Source organism: Amblyomma maculatum, unplaced genomic scaffold (genome assembly GCF_055883805.1).
Source record: "Amblyomma maculatum isolate TAMU_Amacu unplaced genomic scaffold, ASM5588380v1 scaffold_20, whole genome shotgun sequence".
NCBI classification, from domain to species: domain Eukaryota; kingdom Metazoa; phylum Arthropoda; class Arachnida; order Ixodida; family Ixodidae; genus Amblyomma; species Amblyomma maculatum.
In genome coordinates, this window is record NW_028146745.1 from 3,469,453 (window position 1) to 3,492,643 (window position 23,191).

Below are 23,191 nucleotides of genomic sequence, written 5' to 3' on the forward strand. Positions count from 1 at the left end.
AAATTACTTTAGGCTATCTCGTCAAGAGCAAAAATATAGCTTGTATGAGAGCGTATCATTCAAGCATTCATCACTTTGTAATCAACGAAAGCCTTTAGTGAGATTAAGTTGGCATACTAGCCTGAGTACTAATAGGCACGCTTCTTGAATAATGACAGATCCCGCAACTTTATGCCAGGAAATGGACGTTTGCTTCAGAACTTATTATATAGAAGTAAATTATTAGCCGTTGTAGCCGATTTTCACTACCTAACCTACATGCAACATTGTTGCTGGTGTACAAACTAGCACGTAAGTTAACCTTGAAAAGTGTTTTAAAGACTGTAACCTGAAAGTATAATCTACCTTCTTTTGGTTAGAGTGTACAGCACACATTAATAGCGCAAGTCAACGGTCATAATTAAATGGGCTAAAATGTGATAACAGCTATATTATGGTGAAAACCTTTCTTGGTTCATGGTCAGAATATCGCGTGCCCAAGATCTGTGCGAGAGATTCCGCGAGATGTGTCCTCCTTGCTTAGCAATACTTCTATCCCCACGGCAAAGTAGGGGCTGCGACAACAGGCTGCGCCGAGCAGCACCACCAGTGCCACTGTTGGAACGGACGCAAGCCGAGGACCGCCACGCAACAGGCGTGATGATGTACAGTCCAACCTCATTTTCGGAGGAGGTGGTGGTGGTAAGAACATTCATTCACGCGAAAGCGTGACCTCGCTATGTTCACAAATTTCTGTCCGCAGACCGCGTCCGCAAAATAATGTGCGCAGCAGTTGCGCGTAATTGAGAAGTGGTAGGAGTTAATGAGTCGTGTCAATCAGTAGAGGGTGACGTAATGTTGTCGAAATATTAATTAGACCAGTAAGGTAATTAGGCCATTTTTTAAAGCGAGACACACAAAATTGTGTCCGCAGCAGTTGTGAGTAATAGAAAACTCGTAGATTTTTAAATAGTGGTGTCAATCGGTAGAGGGTGACGTAATGTGCGCAAAAAATAATTAGGGCAATAAGTTATTTAGGTAATTATTAGAGGCAAGAAAAGGCGAAAATGATCTCTATTAGCGAATGGTTTGGGCAACATTTGAATGTATCAAATACTAAAATAGTTAATTAAATCTGCCAAGGATGTGACGTCGTGCAACCTCAAGTGGAGCCAAAAAAAGGGCATAGGAAGGGATTGGCGCGCAATTGCAATGTAGCTAAAGCTAAAAAAGTAAATAAGGCAGTCAGTTAGGGTAACATCAAGGATGAGATGTCACGAAACCTGAAGTAGAGCTTAAAAAGGGCATAGAAGGGATTAATAATCAAAAACTAAAATGAATAAACAAGAAGTGATATAATGTGATGTATATGATATGACGTCACGCAACAGGAAGTAGAGTCGGAACAGTGCACAGGAAGAGATTGGCGCGCAATTTGCAAAATTGTGTCCGCAGCAGTTGTGAGTAATTGAGAAGTCGTAGAAGTTAAAAAGTGATGTCAATCGATCGAGGGTGATGTAATGTTGTCTGGGAAGAAATAATTAGACCGAAAGGGTAATTAAGTAAATAGAGTGGCAAAGAACTGAAACGGTAAATTCGAAAATGATTTCATTAGCGAATGGCTTAGCGCCACATTTGAATGTATCAAATTCTAAAATGGTTAAATTAATATTTCGAATTGACGTCAAAGATGTGACATCACGCAACCTGAAGCTGAGCCAATAAAGGGTATAGGAAGAAATTGGAGTATAATTTAAAAGTACCAAAGACTTCAGTAATTAAGTTAGGTAGTCAATTAGGGTGACGTCAACGATGTGACGTCACGCTACTGGAAGTAGCGCTCCGTACATGTCGTATATGTGCCTTTTTTGTGTCCCGTCTTCTTCGCGCAAGTATACGTAACCTTTCAAAGATGAGCCAACTCACCCAAACAAGAGTATTACTGGAAGTAGGGCGGAAAATGGATATAAGAAGGGATTGGCGCGCAATTTGAAAGTACTGAAGACTAAATGGGCAAACAAGAAGTGAATTACGGTACTAGAAGCAGCTAGAAGCAACCAGAAGAAACCAAGAGTAGCATCCGTGCTTTCGCATTACTCCAATGCCGATTCTGCAGTGTTCTTTAATATTAGTTTACAAGGGCCAGGAGGTATGTTTTGATCAGCCGATAAGGGACCGGTCCTAACAAGCACTAGGTGGAGGTTCCTAGTTCAAGACTCCAGTGGTGGTCGCCGCCCAGGCGCACCCGACTAAGGCTTGTTGAGCCTGTAATTCGTGGCAGCCGAGCGGGATCGCCTTCTAGTCCTCCCTGGTTGGGTTGAGGATGGGGGAATAGCCGGATTCGAGGAGCATGCTTACACCATGTGATAGATCTCAGAAGACTCCACTCCACAGTGTTGACAGCTGCTACTAAAAGAAGGGTGAAAATGTTTTAGGGCTACCGGGCACATCAGTGCATTGCTAAAAAGGCGGAGGAGCCGCTCATCCGCTTTTTTGGGCCTTTACATGGACTGGCGTAAAGGCGATTACAAATTTGATAGTACGCCGTTATATCTTTGAAGGTGTAGACCGAATTAAAACCGGGTTTTTGATCGGGTTTTGGGAGAAAACAGCCCGTTGAGAGAGCGCGCGTGCTCCTACGTCTCCTGCCTCGTTTCCTGCCAAACCCTGATAAGCAGGGCTCATATAAAGTAACGGTGTGCTGGGTCCGTATGCCGTATGCAATTTACGTAGATTTGATAGGCTAGGCAGGGTGTCCAGCCTTGCTTTTACGTTCCGACAGACTTCTTGCGAGTCGGTAATTATGTAATTTGAATCTGAGTGTGAGGCCGCGAAAGCAATCTCCACCTGTTCTGCGTGTGTATACTGTGGGCTCTAAGGTGAGACCTTTAACCGTTTTGCCGCTGTGAACTACAGCGGCCATGTACCATCTACAGTGGTGAGGCCCGGAGGCGTCCACGTAGTATACATCTGTTTTGTTGCCATAATGTCGGGCTAAGGCTTCCGCTCGTGCCAGCCGCCGACCATTATGATCTTCGGGTAACATAGTGGATAGAAGAGGTCGCGCACAGAGGGCGCACCTCCACAGTTCGGGCATGCGAAGCCAATCTTCCATGAGAGTGGTGTGTTCGATGCGGAGTCGAGCAAGAAGGCGGCGACCCGACTCCCTTTGCGATAAACGCGTGTACTGGTTTGTAAGCTGTACCTCCCGGAGCTCCCGGAAAATATTCACCAACCCCGGAGCTCCCGGAAAATATTCACCAACCCAAGTGTCATAAGACAGCTGTTCGAAGTAGTGATGGGGAGGCCCAGAACACGCTTAATAATTTTGCGAAGGATGACCTCAAGGGCAGCCTCCTCTTGTATCCGTAGTAGAGATAAGGTGTCGAATTGAGAATCCGACTGGTCATGAAGGCGTTTGCTAGCCGCAAGATATCCTTACTTCAAAACCCCCCGCATTTGTTTGAAACCCGGCGCACCATGCGGCCCACCTGGTCCCCCACCTTACGGAGTTTAGCCAATGCAGTGTCTGACCATGTGTGTTTGTGGATGCAGAGTCTAAGTACTCCTATCTCTTCAGCTTGGTCTGTGGGACCACTGTCTCAAGAAAGATTGATTTGAGTTGTGCACTTTGGCGAGGGGTTGAGGCGCACAATTCCGATTTTCGTGGGAAACACTGAAGACCGCAGCGACGGGCGTAGCGGTCTATTGTCGCCGCCACTGTTTGCAGGCTGCTTTTACTGTCCCCTATGTAGCCATGCGTGGCCCACAGGGTAATGTCATCGGCATACTGTGGTGCTGCACACCAGTGACACCATCGAGCTAGGCAGGCAGGGGCATCATAGCCAGATTGAAGAGAAGCGGGGAAAGTACTACGCCTTGAGGTGTTTCCCGTGTGCCGAGTAGGCAAGGACCCTTCTCATTATCTTGGATGCGAATATATAATTGACGATCCGTAACAAATTGCTTTATGTATTGGAATGTGTTGAGGCCACAGTCGACCTGGCTTAAGTTAGTGAGTATAATCTCTTGTGTTACGTTATCAAATTTACCTTTGATATTAAGGGAAATTTGCTACCCGGTCATTATGGGGGCATTCGAGTTGGTGAAGGACTTCCCGATTGTATTGCAGGAGGGCATTTGAGCGGATCTGTGGCAGAAATCCGAAAATGGTGCCCGCCAATGCATGTTTTTGTTCAAAATATTAAGATAGCCGGTCCCGCACTATCGTCTCCATTAGTTTGTCCACACAGGAGGTGACAGAGATGGGGCGGAGGTTATCTGCGTCAAATGGTTTGCTTGATTTAGGAATAAAGGTTAACAGAGCCGTTTTCCAGTCGCTCGACAGGAGGTGTCCCCCCCCCCCGCCAAATCGCATTGATGTAGCCGAGGAGGGACTGGTATGCCGAGTCGTGCAGGTTCGTCAAAAACGTGACGGTGACCTTATCCCTTCCCTAGCAGTGCCCCGTTTCATCTTGACAAGAGCCGCCTGCAGATCATGTAGCTGGAAAAGTTGATGCAGCTCGGTGTTCTCTCTGCCTGCGTAACAGTATGCTGATCCACGGGGGTCGAGGGCTGTAATCAAATACTGCTCCTGGAGTTCCTGTGAAGTTGAGTCGTGTTGCCAGAGTAACCATGCATGGCTCTCTGCAAACGTTTCTGTGTTTCTGTTTGTGTTTGGGTTAGGTCAATGAGGGCTCGAAAAAGGCGCCAGGTGTTGCGGCTGGACATTTGTCGCGCGGCGATGTTGCAGCTATCCACCCAGTTGTAGTCGGCGAGATGGGCCGTGTACTCAGCCCCTTTCTGGGTGAACTCGGAAATTCGAGCTTTCAGCTTTCTGTTGTGTTTCTGGTATCGCTAACGACGGACGAGGCTGCGACAGCCTTCTCAGAGGTGTAGGAGGTAGTTATCTACGTCCGTGAAAACCTCTGAGAGCTAGATCTGTGTTTCATGCGAGCTAAGGTATGTGGGCAGCTGTTAGGACCATGCTGAGTAGTACTGCTCGGAAATGGATTTGTTTTCAAGTGAGTCATAATTTTGCCTGAATTTCATCCAATCTGAGATACGGGCTAGTGTTGTGGGACGTCTAAGCGGGCATCTGTGTACTGTAATGTTAAGGATGCAGTGGTCACTACCGATGGTTCCCTTGGTGTTGAGCCAGCCTGCGTGTCTTATGTTGCGACTGAAGGTTAAGTCCGAACAAGTAAACAGTGTTGGGTGGACGGGGTCTGTGTGGAGGGTGAGTCCCAACGTAGACGCAAGTTCCGCCAGCTTACATCCGCACGGCTCCTCCTTGCGATACCCCCACAGTTGACTGGGAGCGTTAATCAGGAGGAGAACGCGACCAGCCACTCTAAGCGCGCGGCTGAAGAGGTCCGCGAATGCCACTTGCTTGAGTTTGGAAGAGCAGTACACGTTGAGTGCATGCCGGGGGGGGGGGGGGAGGGGGGGTCCCTGGGGCGGATGTGGTAGAATAGACACCATTAAATAGGAATAATCTAGTTGGAGATCACTAAGTTGGCTGTGCATGCTTTGCGTACGAGAAGACAAGGCGCGAGATCCTGTTGGAACTTCGTGTAATTCGAAAGGGTGGCGCCCAGGCATGGCTCCCTGATGGCAACCACGGCTGGTACAGACTCGAAGGTTTCAAAGTAGAGGCAGAAATTGGCCCGCTTAAGACAGTCCTTAAAGCCTCTACAGTTCACTGTGTTATTAAACTTGAGCTGGCCGAATTAGACATCGGAGAACACCTTTGACTAAGGTTTCTCGCCATGATTAAACATTTTTTGGGAGGAGGAGGAGGGAGTGGCTGCCCCACAGCCAGCTACCTGCGGCACTAGGGGGTGGTGACAATAGCGGGGCAGCTGTCCTCATTTTCCAAATTAATGATGAGACGATTGAATTTTGAATACGTGCCTAATGGTTCCCGACCGACGGAGGAGGCGTGGTTTATCCGAGATGTGTTTTGAGGCAACCACGGGTATTGCAGTTACGGCCTTGGTTAAGATCTGGTCCATAGCGGTCTCGATTATAGTACGCATTTTGGAGGATAAGCGCTCCTCCATCGCGGAGATTGCTGTCACGAGGGCAGGCGACTGGTCCGCGTCGCTCCTAGTTCTGCAGGCCAATTTCGATCATAAATTCTGAATTTTTTTTAACACTGCAGCAAGCCTATGCCAAGGAAAAACTGCACTGTGTGAGGGACGCCAATCGCCTTCTGTGTGAAACAAATCCCTTGAATGCATGGAAAAAATATTCTGGAGACATACGAATATGCGGCTTTTACTGGCTCGTCTTGATATTTGTTTTCCTCAAGAGATTATAGTTTCGAATTCCGCGCCTTAGGACATCGTTATTTGCGCTTTACTTCTCTTAGTTATATAGAAGTGTTTATGGCGCCGAATGTTTTATTCCAATGGCTTCATTCATTTATTTGTGGCTGTAGGTGATATAAGAAGTTGTGCCTGTTGCATAACTGTTGCATATTTTTCTCGTTGCATTTGTTTAGATTCAAACAACTGTCAACCTTTGACTGGGCGGCACTTGTGGTTTATCTTCCAGTTTTTAAACTGAAAAATTATGCTTTTTTGTAGACGATTTGCCACAGCAGCGATAGCCTAATCTCGGGGTTGCAGTACGTTTTAAATAATACGAATAATTCAGAATGCGAGGACTGTTTAGGAAGAAAACAACGGTTTTTTTCTTGAGTAAAAATTTGCCGATGATTACGCGACTTCCAAATACAAAATTTAGGCGCAGCTCATCAGCTATTTCAGCTTTTCGATAGGTAATAATAACATTAATTGGTCCACGGGAAAGGAAAGAAGCAGTATCTATCACACTTGTTCTGTTGACATGAGTGTTTTTATAACATCACACTCATCTCCTTGGCTAAAAAGCTATCAGATATCCCAAACTTCTCCCATTCTCTAAATGCAGATATCACCCTGTGGACCACCACTGGGATAATAGGGGAATATAGGTAGCACGGAAGAGACTTTCCAGGAGGGAGCGGACATGGTGTCGAGATGCGCAGTTTTAATAGGCCTTACATGTTCCTCCACTAAATCCGAGCTCCTGATAATCCACCCAAGCCCGCGGGAACAATACCACCCCCTACGCTCATAATCATAGATGGTCAGCCAATAACCCAAGTTCACAAACTTCGAAGTCTAGGTAGGTTCATACAGGACAACGGCCTTAACCAGGATACGCTCTCCAGACTCACTAGCACAACACATCAGATCACCCGCCTAATAAAACGCATAGACAACAAGCTCCGTCGACTGCGCGAGCATGGCCTCCGCCGCTTAGTACAGGCATTTATGATAAGCCGTATTCTTTACTCGCTTCCGTACTTATCTCTCACAAAAATAGACAGACAAGGTGGATGCTCTCATCAGACAGGCTTATAAAGCAGCCCTCGGCTTACCTAAATGCACCCCAACCTATAGACTCTTAGACATGGGAGTTCACAACACCCTCAGCGAACGGGCGGAAGCCCGCCACATCGCCCAACTTGGACGGCTCTCCACTACCTCAACTGGTCGCCACATTCTTTCCTATCGCCAAGATAGGCCATTAGGTGCCCCTCCAGTAGAAACTTATGCAGTTGCAAAGACAGTCCGCGGTCACCCCACTGTTCCCCCATTTCCTAAAAACATGCATCTCGTTCATAACCAGGCCAGATGGAAAGCGAGAGCACGTGTCCCGCACAGAACACATGCTAACGAATCATTATGCTTATGCAATATGCGCGGTATCCAGCCGCTTCGAACACATCACATCAGCTTCTACCATTGCCCAAACCTCCGTAGAAGTGGAAGAATCCGTTATAACCATCGCGATTGTCTCTTCCACTGACACCCTTGTCCTCGGCGATTCCAAAACTGCCATACAAAATTTCGGTCGAGGTCAGCTACCATGCTGCCTCTCACAAATCTTAACTACCAACGTTCAAATAGGTACCCCGACCCTTAGAACTTGTCTGTAACTAAGCGGACCACTCTACTGCTCGAGCATACGTCGACCGAGCAAAGATAACGATGACCTAGGCAGTGCCAGAGACCGGCTGATCACCTACAACGATATTACACTACACTACCGGTTTGAAAGATTTCTCTATCCTCCCCTACACCCCACCTTAAGTAAACCACAACAAATAACATGGAGACGCCTCAAGCCGCTCCTTTCCCTCCGCAGCACTGCTGGCACTCTTCTCCACCTCTACTCATCAATCCGAGTGTTCCGTCTGTGAGGCCCTGAGACCTACATTCGAACATATTATGTTCAGATGCCCGGACTTTCAACCACCGGCTGACTAGGGCCTTACGGACAATGAGGCTTGGGAGATCGCGGTCTCCAGCTCAGAACCGGCTTCACAAATGAGACTGGTCGACTGGGCTGAAGCGGCCGCCGTCAGGCACAGCCTGCGGCCACCACCCGTGATTAGGAGCCGGCCAAGCTTTGTAACAATAATTTCGCTGCTCCACCAAATAAAGTTTTTAACCCCCACCACCCCACTGTAAGGGAATGAAGGAAGGTGTGAGTGGGGCTGGAGAGAAAGAAAGCGGTGTCGTAGGGGAGGGCTCCGGATTATTTCTTTAACTTGCACTGACATCGCATAGCACACGGAGGTTGAGGCAAATAGAGGTTGAGGCAAATAATCCGAGCGAGACAACTGTGTATTCTTTCACACATATTTCATACCACCTTGTTCCCCTTCCGCGAGTGACAGATACTGTGCCTTTACTTTCCTGTAAACTACTTAACTGGCAATATATAAATTTTGATGGAGATGAAACGAAAAGACGTTTGTGTGCTTTGCGATGTTAGTGCACTTTAATGTTCCTCAGGTGGGTAAATCTACTAAGGAGCCCTCCACTACGACAGCCCTTTCGCACTTTATGCTTTTACTCCCATCTTCCTGTCTTCCTTTACGGCCGTGAAGGGTAGCCGTTCCTGGCCCTACGAGGCTGGGGCAGTAGGTCAATGGCGCTTGCGGCGGGGGCTAGCGTACCACCGAATTTTTGTCTGTTGTAGGCCGTCATTGCACCCGCCACCGCTTAGGTGGTGGACGACGGCTGTTGCGGCGTGCGTCTTTCTCTTCCTCTTCTTTTTCTTTTCTACTTTCTCTCTTCTGTCTTCTAGAGGCAGCGGGGATGGCTCAGCTACAGAATCAGTAGCAGGCCCGTGCACTTTCTTTTCCTTCTTCCCCGAGCCGCAACAACAAGGCGTCCACAAACCAGGTGTGACAGCCAATTCGCTTTTTCTTTTCTGGTAACTAATTATAGTTAGTGGCTCTAATTACCTACCTAATTAAACAACCACAACCCTTTTGTAACCTGCACATCTATCCTTGACGTTCTATCCTCTGATGCCATGTTCTTCCAATATAAGACAGCCTCCATCGGCCGAGCCGTGTGGACGCGCGTCGCATGAGCTCCGGTTTACCAGCCCGCCTTTGGCGATTCTTTTCAACCTACGGCCCCGTGCCTCGTCCCAAAATGTCAGTGCAAGTAATCCGCTCCCACCGGCACCACTTTTGGCCCGGAGACTCCCGAATTTAGCTCGCTTTCAGGGCTTTTACCGCCGCCCATGCCCTGCCTGACTAGGCCTAACGCTAGGTCTAGCGCGGGCCGCGGAGCCACAGGGGCTCGCCACCGCTGCCGCAGCCGTGGAGCCCGGCGTCCTGAACGCTGCAACCGGGTCAGAGGCTGCAAGTCCGCAAGTCCCGCTCCAAGGAACGCGCCAATCACACACAGAAGGAGCGCAAGCAGAGCAAGTCCCACGACCGATCGACATCCTATCTACCGCTCGGTTCAAGTAGGGATTCGAGTGCCAGCCGAAGGAACGCCGACCACAGCCGCTCCGACAGAAGCAGAAGCAGCAGCCGCTCTGGAAAGCAGGTGAGCTGGGCGGCCATGGCATCCAAAGCCACTGCTCGGGAACAGGAGCTGTTAGGGAAAACACGCACACTAGAGGAGGTAATTGCATCCATGCGTCGAGAAATGGCAGAACTTAAAAACCGTCTCAAACCTACACCCAATCTAACCCCCTCAAGTAAACCTACACCTCAACCACCCTTACAGCCGACGCCCACCCGCAAACCGCAGTCGCAAACACCGAGCTCTCCCACGAAAGCGATGGAACTCGACGCGCCCGCCAGCCTTAAACGCCCCGCCCCCACTGAAGTGGAAGCAGGTCAAAAACGCACCGCCGAAGCCTCCCATGCGGAGGAACCGCAACCCAAAGCCAAACTCATCATAATGGACAAATTCAGTACAAAGTTTACTGTCTCGGAAGCGATCATCAAATCCTAACTCAACGCCGAGTTAGACATGCGATTCGCGGCGTTTGAGGCCAGATATGCGCCCAGACTAAATAAAGTCTCCAACAATTCTCGGACTGCTTGACGGCCGTTGCATCTCGACTCCCACTCCCACCCAACCCAAACCAACCTCAACCACTAACTCCCCAAGTGCCGCAACATGGCCCCTCGGCAGCATCAAATTAACGTATGGTAGTGGAACTTGCAGCTCCACATTCAACACTCGGCACACAAGCCGGATATCATAGCGCTCCAAGAATCTAACGGCCCGGTCAAATTACCGGGCTTTAAAGCCTTCACCCCCGCAGACTCGACGGCTACGCTAGCCGCGGTCACTCCGACACTCGTCCAAAGGACCCTAACCGCGATATAACACACAGTATAGTTCAGGTGCGCAATACACGCTCCTCGAAATCGTACCCAGAAAGAAGGGGGACGCCAACCCCTTCGTACTGAATCTGTATAGCTCGCCAAAAGATAGGGGGCCGAGAATTCCTGACCTCCTCCGTAAAGTCACGCGCTTGGCTGCCAAAGCACAACTATTAGTGGTAGGCGCCTTTAACGCTCACCACTCGGCTTGGGGTTATCGCAATACCAACCCCGAAGGCACCAGGCTGTGGCAGGCAATCCAAAACGTAAGCCTTACCATTCTAAACGACCCCCAAGCGGTGACGCGCATCGGCAATAATGTTAGCGCAGACACATCGCCAGACCGCACCCTCAGCAAAAACGTGAGCGAAGCGCAATGGTCAAACACCGGACACACGGTAGGCAGTGACCACTACATCGTATCCACGACTTTCAATACCTCGCCCCACAAACCTCCACCCGCGCGCACAAGTATCACACACTGGGACAAGTTCAGACGCCTCCGGGAACAAACCGCACCCACGCACATAACCGACCTCGCTGAGTGGACTCGCACGCTCAAAGGAGACGTCTCAGTCACCACAGCAGACACGCAAACCACGGACCCACATCAAACCACGGGCACGAAACTCCTGCACATGTTGGAGGCGTGCGCCAGCACACTCAAACGCTGGAAGACACAGCGTCACAACAGACAGCTCAGGCGCCGAGCAGCTCAGATAGAAAGACAGATAGAAGCATACACGCTAGAACTGGAGAAACAACAATGGGGACAGATCTGCGACAGTCTAACCGGACAACGGGGAAGCAAGAAAATGTGGCTCCTGCTCCGACACCTGCTAGATCCCACGCAGACAGAGTCCACACAATGTGATAAACTTGCACCGCTCATCCACCAATACCCAGGCAAAGACGCAGAGCTGCTTGCAGACCTGCGCAATCGTTACCTTAATACTTCACACACAGACCCGCTTCCCGCATACGAGGGACTCCCCAACGAGACCCTAGACGCCGATATCAGGGACACCGAAGTGTGGTTCGCACTCGGCAAACTCCGCACTACCTCAGCGGCGGGACCGGATGGGGTAACCAATAAGAGACTTAGAAACTTAGACTCAACGTGGGTGGCGGCACTGACAGGCTTGATGAATTCGTTCTGGAGGGAAGACGACATCCGGCAGGTATGGAAACATGCCAGTGTCACATTCATCCCTAAACCAAGCAAAAAGCTTTTTATGGACAACCTCCGCCTCACATCCTTAACCTCGTGCGTGGGAACGCTCATGGAGCACGTTGTCTTCAACAAGCTACAAAGCTACGCGGAGGACCGCGACTTGAACCCATACACGATGGTAGGATTCACAGCGAAACTATCTACGCAAGAAGTCATGCTTCAACTCTCGAGGGACGTCCTAGACCCTACATACAGGAAAGGCACGAAGGCCATCTTAGGTTTAGACCTAAAAAAGGCCTTCGACAACGTCTCACACGAAGCCATTCTCATGAACCTCTCGCGCATCGACCCAGGGGAGAGAGCGTTCAATTACGTTCGCTCTTTGCTCTCGGAGAGAACGGCAGAGCTATCGCTCGGAGGTCTCACGTCGGATCCCATCCCCCTAGGAAGCAGAGGCATGCCGCAAGGCTCGGTCCTCTCGCCCTTCCTATTCAACCTCTCCCTTGTCACGCTACCCCGAAACTGGCCGCAATCGAGTGTCTAGAACACAGCTTCTACGCAGACATCACTCTGGGGATGTCCACCGGCAGTAAAGGCCATATAGAGGAGACACTGCAGGAGGCCGTCAATGTTATCGAGTCCCATACCTCTGGCTCGGGGCTCGAATGCTCGCATCCCAAATCAGAATTACTTGTGCTTAGAGACAGTCGGAGACACAGCCACAGAGGCCAGGCACCCCCGCCTCCGCTACACATAACTGTCGGAGGACAGCCTATCAACGAAGTATCACCAATTAAAATTCTCGGAATGCTCATTCAGAGAAACCGCTGGAATACCGAAACAATATGCAAACTGACCGCCATGGTCAATCAAGCCACCCGGCTCATACGACGAATAGCCAACAAGAGACGTGGCATGAGGGAGAACGAACTCTGCCGACTGATCCAGGCATTCGTCATCAGTAGGTTCGTGTACACTCTACCGTACCTGCACCTCTATCAAGCGGGAAAGATCAAGATACAGTGCCTCATCCGTCAAGCTTACAAGACAGCGCTCAGTCTTCCGCACAACACGCCTACTAACAGATTTCTAGCCCTTGGCATACACAACACACTACCCGAACTGTGCGAAGCAGACCTCACTTCCCAATACGCACGTCTCACGCGATCGAAGTACACAGAATGCTCACTGTTAAACCCCTACCTAAGAACAATGCACCCTACGACCCGCGAGGGAAGGCGCAAGGCGAGAGCCCATGCCTTACACGCCAAATACAAGGACTACCCCGCGGCCGCTTACGTGGACGCGGCGGAATATCTAACACCGCAAAAAGCGTACACGATAGGCGCAGTGACCGGGACCGGATCGCCCCTAACAGCCGCTACGATATACACCACCTCCTCCGAGACGGCGGAGAAAGCGGCCATTGCATTAGCTGTAGCCAACACCTTAGCTAAGATTATTTTCAGCGATTCTAAAGCAGCCATACGCAACTTTGCGAGGGGCCACGTCACTCCCACCTCCCTCCAAATCCTCACAAGCACCCACCACACCCCCCCCCCAAAGGAGATCGAGTTGTTATGGGTTCCAGCCCACTTGGGCAACCCGGGGAACGAGGCAGCCGACGATTACGCCCGAGGTTTCGTCGGCCGGGCAGTGGGCTCCTCTGACCCGAGTTTCTCAGAAGATGGCCTGACCTCGTTTCACGACATAACACACCACTTCCGCCTCGAACGATGCATCTTCCCTCCACCACATAAATCGCTCACGAAGACCCAGGAGACCAGATGGCGTGGCTTGCAAACCCATTCTCACCTCAACCCGGCGGTATTTTCGTACCGCCGGGTTTCATGTACCCCGGGCAATACTCCCCCCAGTGTAACAAGTGCGGCGACAGAGCCACACTAGAACACATCCTGTGGAACTGTCCGGAAGGTCCACCTCCCTCGTACCTAATTCAGCTCCTAACTTCCGAGCAGTGGGAGGCCGTGCTGCTCAGCTCCGACCCGGAGATTCAACTCCGGGCAGTGGAGCGGGCCAACGAGGTCGAGGTTAGCCACGGGCTGACGGCCATTTAGCGCGACCATGAACTCACCTTGAACCACTTTCTGCCGGTGAAGAAATGTTTTAGAATCCAATTTCCGATAAGCCAGCCATTGTTTCTCTTACAAAGTTGACAAACTCATCCCTCGAAGGACAATTGCGACGCCGCGAAATGCAGGAAAGGGCGCCAAAGAGCTGCGCTTTGAAATTCTGACAGCACTATAGAATCTACACTGCAGAAATGGGAAAGCCTCAGCGTTCCTGGTGCACATGGTGCATCATCACGTTTTCTCTCATTATTATTATCAAGTAAATCCATTATCAACTAAATGTCACAATTGTCAATGTCACTAATTGCAGCATCATTGTCGTCGCTACTATCATCCTGACAAGGAGAATTATGATGTGCGTGTGACAACCCGGGGCAATAACCAGAAAAAAATCCCAGGCGTAGAGCAGTTGTTTAAGTCGCCGGCTGGGAGAGAGAGAAACAACTTTTATTGCGAAACAGTAATAATTAAGGCATGTCAGCCTGGAGTGGACCCCAGGTGGGGGCGACGCTCTGGGCCCACAAGACAAGCGCTAGCTGCGTCTTCTTGTCTGAGCACGTAAGAAATTAGTCCCAGCTCCCCTCGGAGGGAGCTGTCAGTAAAGTACGAGGGGGTGGTCTTCCCCTACATCCCAAAAGGGCATGTGCCAATGTGGCCGTTACTGCACAATCGCAATTGGTGCTAATGGGGCGTAGTCCCCGTTCGTAATCAGTGCCAATCTCGAATAGCTAAGAATAGAATTTGAAGTTTACGCAGCATAGTGGCCTGCGCTCTGTCAAGGTCAGGATGGGAAGGCGGGAAGCGTCGTCTCGTCTGCCTGGGAAGCGTCGTCGTCGCCGGCTGGGGATCCAAGGGATGGAGGTCGATGTCGGGCGGAGACATGATGTACTTATTTTTGGAGCTGGTTACGACGAACCACGGCGACACCGCGCATCGCAGAACGCGCGCCGACGAGCCGCGCTCCAAGACAACGTACTTTGTGAACCTGGTCCAGCTGGGCAAGGTTATGTCTCATTTCGCACAATCAATGTGGCTCTTACAGACAGGGACTGTATTGCCTAAAAGAAGGCTGCCTACGTTGTGCGGTGAAGATTGCTATTGTTTAGAGCTCCCGCTTGGGTAGGGTGTGCGATATAAATTGGAGTACATTATTATAGTACTCATAATTAAATGTGTGCTGTCAGAGCTCTCCGACCTTTTTCAGCCCTGAATTCAATATATTGTCACGTGATAGTGGTATTGGCAACGAACCCAAATAGAGACTAGCGTTGCATAAAAAGACATTCTTTTTTGGGGGGGCTGACTATCTGCCAAAAGAACTAAGCGAATGGGGGGGTATAGTAGCAAGCGTGCCTCTTGGTCGTCGATCTCAGAGGGCCCTTTGCACCCGTCACCGCTCAGTGTAAAGGAGGCGAACAAATATCTAGATAAAATCGCAAATGGAGACTATCATGCACTGGAATATTGTAGAAACACACACCAGTGGTTGGAATCTTCGAGATGATTTTCGCCGCACCTTCGCGAGAGAGAAAGTGAAAAAGCTGCGTCTCGCGACAACGAGCATAAACTCAAATCGATGCGAGCACTGCATTAACAGGGATAGGGCCGCATGCCTCTGGTGGCCGAAAATGAAGAAACAAAAGTTGGAATGGTTCGCGGCACTATTGCAGTCAGCATCACTGAATATTAGCGTTTCATGCATTGTGGCTTTTACCTGGACACTGCTTGAGTTCAACAGCACCCCCCCCCCCCCAAGTTTATTCTAGGTAAACGAAAACGCAATACACTCTTCAAAGTGCTGCACAAACTATAGTTAGGAAAACTAGGTTCTTCCGAGGGTGTCTAGAAGTAAACTTCGGATAGCGTTTGGCCTCTATCTACTTAGTATGCGCAAACAGTTTGAATCATCACAGCGATGGCAACGCCATTTTAGGAAAGCAAGCGCGCACAGCACGACCAATTTATCGACACGGAACATGTATCAGCTGCGTTGATGTTTTTTTGCACTAACCATGTGGAACCCTCTAAATTGTAACTGTTGAGACTATTTTGCCTATATTTCTGGGTGACGTTCCACGCTACAATCGTTTTTGGTTTTAGAACGTTTTTGTGCCTACCTATTGCGTACTGGAATCCTTTCCTGTATATCGTGGTTAGTGTTACGTAATCGTAGATAATTGCGGAGCTTGCGATCTGAATAACCAGCGAAACCCCCCCAAGTAAGCCCCAATGACACCAAAAGCTCAACTTTGATTTGAAGCGGCGCTTGAATAGAAAGAGGTGCATTAACTGAAGGGTGAACAGTGGATATAGTTCATGTACCAAAAGCTTGCTAAATGCGTCGAAGAAATGTTGACAGTCGAATAATATAGCTGTATCATTCAAAAGTGCAGAGGGATGAAAGAGGTTCTCTAGTGTGGTTCTCGTGCGCAGCACCACCTCTGGAAGATGCCACTCACCTGTTGACTTCAGCCTACGGCAGACTCAAAGTCTGATTATGTGGCACCTTGGCCTATCCGGGTGTAAAATGGCGGGGTGTATCTTAATACTGGAAAGAAAAAGGTTCTTGAAAGGTCCCTCCATCGCACGTTAAATCTCGCAAATAACGAAAAATAAACTAAAAAATCGAGTGTGATTGATACGTCGCAATTGCTCTTTCTACGTATTTTACGTATATTTTATAGCAGCCAATAGCTGTGTTTTCGAACTTTCCATGAACATGTGGCCCCCCGTGTAAGACCCCCAACAAACATCCAATGGAGAGCTTTGCCACCTGCTTTGCAAATCGCGCTAAAAGAGTGACATATATAATCCCTCAAAACTGGTTACATGTCAAGAGCAGATGCAACATATGCATTGGGCAAAACACTAGCAGAACAAGGAGAGGCATAACTGTTCGTTGCTATCACGTGCATCCGCTAAGCCCTAAGTAAAAAAGTGGCCGCGACAGTGAGGAGCGTTTCCGGAGTTTTCCAAAAAAAAAAAGAGGTGCCTTGGTGCTCTTGGCCACATTCAATATTACACTCGATTTGATGCTTCGTGATAGACACAAATACAGCTACAGCAATCGAGCTAAGCGGAATTACTGATTGTTTCTGCGGTCATTCGAGATAATTCTGGTTGCATAACAAGCAACAGAAGCGATCAGGTGCGTATCGGTGCCTTTAAGGGTACACATACTAAAACATCGCTGGATCACTCCCCTCTAAAAGAACCCGCAACCCTATGATTTTGTGACGTAGCGAATCTGGGCGATCACCTATAAAAAAAATTCACAATAAAAATGTGAACAGAATCATTCATTGTAGCTTATTACGTATTTATTCGCACAATGTGCATAATGTACGGTGACGCATGCCATTGTTACGATGCTATGATAACAGCAGCGTGATGGTGTCACCAAGTCAAACAAAATGTTATGCTACGGGCTAAAAGAGCGACCCATAAGCTAGTAACTATATCCACGGTGCTCTATGGCCGTCAGACTTCACATTCAGTACGCTGGCTGGCATTCCGCGTCGCGTCGTCGAAAGCTACAGAGCCGGAAGTCGGTGTGTTGCTTGTTATTAGGATGCATGCTGGCGACTACTCGGGCTTCATTTCAGGGCCAATGGTGAGGGATACGTTATGGCTGTTGCCGTAATTTTGTGGTTCAGCATAAAACTGAGCGTTGTTGATTCCTGCATGTCATAAGTAGGGGTAATGGAGTTGACCGAGCTGTCCCCTGAGCGGTATGTATGATGTAGGTGACGACCACGTAGAGTGGAACAGTGTCCTATGTCATCGATTTTATGTCGGCGTGCACGGCAATAAGAGTTCGGTGGTTTGTTGACATGCTAAATCCGTCGGTCGACCAATCGCAAGCAATTTTGTTCCGGTGGCGCATTTTTATATATCTCATGATGGCTTTTCTAGCTGTACCGTAAACTCTGTCCTTCGACCCACAGTAAGCAAATACCTCAAGCGCCCCACGTAGAAGGAATACGAATTCGCCTAAAACGTTGGCGACTTCGTCTGCTGTAATATCAAGTAGGGATTTCACTTCCCTGTAGTGGATCTGACTATTGGTTGCCATTAATAAACTTTGCCGAATATGGACAAGGAGAAGTGTGAATTCCTCTTATAAATCCTCCAGATGTAACGTTTTGCTCCCTTGGGAGTCACTGAAACTTTTGACGCAGCATGCAATGTCATTCGAGAAGCTTGGTCAGAAAAAAATGTCCTGAAGCCGAGCCGATCGGCTATTGACTGATTTCGCAAAACTTACATAATATCCTCAAGAAGGCACGCGGGGTGACGGCAAGGAGATAGCCAGTTTTACTATACATGAAATTGTCTTGAGGAAGGCGCTGTTCTGAAGCCTATATGAGGCTATGAAAGCTTCGTTGGAGTATGAGAAATTTATTTTCAGGTAATCGATGACGAATTTCAGCTCGGGATGTGGTCATTAAGGGAGCGACGTCCGTGACACATGTGGGCTTCAATATGGCGTCAACGTAACCCAACTGTGACTCTCCGAGAAAAGTCGTTTATAGGCACGCCTCATTATTTTTCTTTTGTTCAGGGTTATGATCATGTAGAATGTATGCAAGCAAGACACCAGCGCATTGTGGCTGGGCAGGAAGCGAACCGAGTGCGTGACAGCTCTGACAAACATGAATTGCCATCGTTACAAGTAGGGGCAAACGTTTTGTGCAGCTCAGATGATGACGAAAAATTCTCTCGGTCATCGAATATTGGATTCCCGCCATCGACGGAGAACAGCTACCGACCACCACACCTACTGCAGTCTGCCCTATTTATAGGCGAGTCTGGTACATATAGCCGCACGCTCCCTCAGTCAGCACGGATTTACTATGCGTATTCATTAAAATGCCCAATCAATAGAGGGAATAGTAAGCACCACATAAGCACTTCAAAATATTCCGTGTTAGGGTGCTTCTTTGTGAAAGACACTGCTCCCTTGTCAACTCGATAAAAGTATAAGCAGTGTGACAAACGGGTTTTACGTATAATCACCAAAATCCACAAAATTCATTGAATCTGCAACAGAGCTGTCTCGCGTGGAGTCTTCAAACTTTTTACTGGTGCAGCTGTGTTCTGCAGGTGTATAAAAATTTCATCCACACTGATGATATTGTTACGATGCGGCAAGCCGATGAAAACAGGAGAACAGAGGACAGAGAGATGGTCGATGACAGTGAGGTGACGTTTAATGAAAATGTTGCCGGGCCTAGCGCGGGCGCTCCTGTCCGCGCCACTGCCCGCTTTTTCTTCCTTGATGTCGTCCGTAACATGACCCGGGCCACCGAGCGATCGTCCCCATCGTGGACGAGGAAATGCACGATGTTGATGATTCCATGGCATGATTATGGGCGTGTCTAGATGCTTGAAAAAGAAGAGGAAGAATAGAATGGCTTGCCGGCACGATGATTCGCGATGAACCTCGGCAGGAAACTCTCGGGCCACACGTTGCCTCGACTCGATGGCGGAGGCCAAGGCACGCACCGCATGGCATAGGCAGGGGAGAATGTCTTGAAGTGTAGCGGTGTCTTGGGTCGTAGGGTCCTTGGTCGGCACATCAGGTCAGTGGGGTCACATTAGGTCATTCGGGTCTCTCCTTGTATCTTGTGGTCATGTGTGGCGTCTCGGGTCAGTCTCTTCTTCGTCGTGTCTTGTGGTTGGGGCGGGGGGGACGGGGCGGAGGAACGGCAAGGTCTTGCTGGGTCCGGCAGGCTGGGGAACAGCCATTCAGTGCCTCCTAACCTTTCGCCGACGGCGCAAGAAGTCGCAGGGCGTTGATGCTCCGGACCAGGATGGGGGGTGATGGGGAAGTACCAGCACCTCCAACCAAATGTTACGATACGGCAAGCCGATGAAAACAGAACAGAGGACAGAGAGATGGTCGATGACAGTGAGATGACGTTTAATGAAAATGTTGCCGGGCCTAGCGCGAGCGCTGCTGTCCACGCCACTGCCCGCTTTTTCTTCCTTGATGTCGTCCGTAACAATATGACCAACGACAAATTATTATTAGCTACGCCCACTTTTGTCGGTTCAAGTTAAGCCGTAATTTGTTGATTGCATTGAGCACTTTCTGCATATTTTACAAAGGTCATAGAAGACAGCAGCGTAAAGGAGGGACACCAAACTGAATTGCCTCTTCAAGCCTATCACTATTGTATATTTACTAGCTGGAACGTCGTTTGGGCTGAATCAAGGCAAATGGTAGTGTTATGACCAAATTTTCTCAAAACTACGTTCGGTGCCTAGATCTCTACCCCGCTGTTTCCAAAAGTTTCGGGTTGCCACTCGACACCCTTCACCATGTAAGCCTCTCTTCGTGATATTCATTGCTCAACGCAGGTATTTTGAGAAGCGAAAAGGGAGAGGCTCACTGGCTGTGACGACGGGCGTGACAGGAAAGATTCGAGAAACGCCCTATTGGTTTAGTTTATTTGTCTATCGCCTTGTGTGTATCGATTACTTGATTTACAAACGAGCGTTAACTGCATACGTGGGGCATGTCTCTCAATACTTTGGACAACGAAGGCAACTGGCGCGATCTAAACACAAGCGTAAAAACTGACGTTACCAACTCTCATTCATGTAAAGTGGACCATCAAATTTTTCCTTTACTTTGGCTTAAGAAAATTGATCAGAGTCCTAAGGTTCACTTTTCCCACACGAAATGAGGCCGGGTCAGACAGCGCACAAATTACAGCCAATTCCATGAAACATTTCTTGCTCGGCCTCATTATCAAGAGGTGATATCGCACTCATTTTGAGTGATGTCACAAATTATCTGCTGTGTACCGTATTTCGACTATGCTTAAATTTAGTCCAGACAGTTCTTAAGATTTGAAATAAGGTGTAATTACTAAACGCGATGTTTGCAAAATGAACATAACCAACACAGGCGGGATTTCAACGACTCGGCATCAAATTGCTTAGGCTATACGGATATTTAGGTAAATTATCTCACTGTCGTGACGCTGGACTAGGAGAAAGGGGGACTTGCGCTGGCCTTCTCTTAGTCTAGGTGGTGTTGGCTACGCCTACCGCTTGAGTGGGTAGCCCAGCTCTCACCCTAGTGTCACCTAGGGTGTGATGGCACACCATCACGTGGGCAAGACGTGGCTATCGCTGCTCTGTACTGAAGGCTCGAAACCTAGAGTAGTATTGATTTCTCAATAAAACTTGGCGACTTCCACTGCGGAACCGTTAGGCAGGGCATTTACTTCGGCGTAAAGCGTCATGGTATCAGTAGCCACAATGATCCATGTGTTTCCCGTCGATAAAGTTGGGAAGGGTCCGAGGAGGTCCATTCCTATTTGTTGAAAAGGCTTAGTTGGGGGTGGTATCGGATTCAGTGGACCAGCAGGACTCGGTCGAGGAGTCTTGCGTCGCAGGCACTCAAGGTGCGTTTTGTCGTCGGGAGCGATATCGGCAGCTAATCGTGGAAAATAATACTTCTCCCTGATCGAGTATCAGAAAGGGTCTCAAAACGTTATTGCAGATGCACTTTCACGCCTACCTATTGAAAGCGCTTCAAATTAAACCATACACGAAGAAAGAGTCTCGGTCGTGTCATAATCCGTGACAAAAGAGCAGCTGCAGTTTGCTACCGCTGCAGAAGAGCTATTGCAAAAGGTTGTGGGGTATGTCACAAAAGGTTGGCCGCCGATTCCGTGGTATCTGATGTCTTTCCTTACTTTGTCGTGCGAGTGGAACTGTCTCATGTGGATGTTTGTTACTCCGAGGGGAAAAAAGTGTAATCCCCGATGTGCTGAAGGCTACGCTTGTCAGCTTCGCACACGAAAACCATCCTAATATAGTAAGAACTAAGCAAGTGCTGCGTGACCTCTGTTGGTGGCCCGGAAGGGACAGACAAGTTGAGGAAGTTATAAGTCACTGTCACATTTGTCAGACACTCGACAAGTCTGCTAAACCATCTTTCGCGCCTTTGCAGCCTATGACATTCTCAGACAAGCCATGGCAAAAGCTCGCGATGGACATTGTAGGTCCTCTTCGATGGGCACCTTCCAACTGTCAATACATAATATTCCTGATTGATTACCACTCGAAGCGGCCTGAAGTTGCATTTGCACCGACAGTAACGTCGCAAACTGTTGTTGAGTTCCTGCAGGGAGTATTCAGTGGCGAGGGTTTCCCGGACGAAATCGTAACTGTCAACGGACCGCAGTTCAAGTCTCAAATGTTCGAGGAATTCTTGCGCGAGAGGAGCATTATACATCGTTGCTCTTCAGTGTACTACCCTCAGGGAAACGGTGCAATAGATAGATTCAATGTGGTGCTCAAAGATTGGATACAAATGGCGAGATTGGAAAAACGCCCGTTGAAAACTTCCTTGGTTAAGTACCTCGGTACATATAGATCGACTCCGCACGCGACGACTGTCTTGTCACCTGCGAAGCTCCTACATGGTCGTCAACCCAGAGCACGGCTCAGTATTGCTGGATTGCCCTCTAGGAGCGATGTACATTCTAATGCTTTATTGAAGCCAGTTCGCGAGAGGGTGCAAGCTAAGCAGTCGTACACCTAACTGTATACGGATAGGAGACGCGCTGCTAGGGCCCAAACATTTCGAAACGGTGACCTCGTTCAAGTAAGGATTCCCAAAGCTGGAGGCAAAGCATCGTTTTCATACATGGGTCCATTTAAAGTAGTTAGAAAGAGAGGCCGGAATTCATTTCTCTTAAGTGAGGACCACATCTGGAATGCATCTAAATCATCTCGCGTACCAGAAAACAGCTCTGACTCTACACCACCCCGGGCACTGCTTCCAGACAACGAGCCAAATACATCTGGAGATCGCGCGGAACCAGGACCAGCTGAAACGACAGCTGAACCGCAGTCTACTTCTCCAGTGGTTGAAGGAAGTTCAGCTCCTCCGCAAAGCAACGACAAAGGACAAAAGCTGCGTCGAAGTGCAAGAGATCATCGCCCACCTCATAGACTTCAATACTGACTTTACTGTTTCTGCCGTTGTGCATACTGTGCTTTTATCTGTGTTTCGTGTCTTTTTTTAAGCGCGAGGCAATGTCGTATCCCGCACAAGTTTCGGTTTCGCTTCCAAACACCAGTGCTGTCATCATCAGCACATTTCTTTCTTCTCTCGAACTCACACGCTCACACTCTCTGACGTAAATAAACAGCCTACCCTGAGCTGCTATCTGCGTCTGTTCGTTCCCTCCGTCCAGATACCGGACACCACACTAGGTT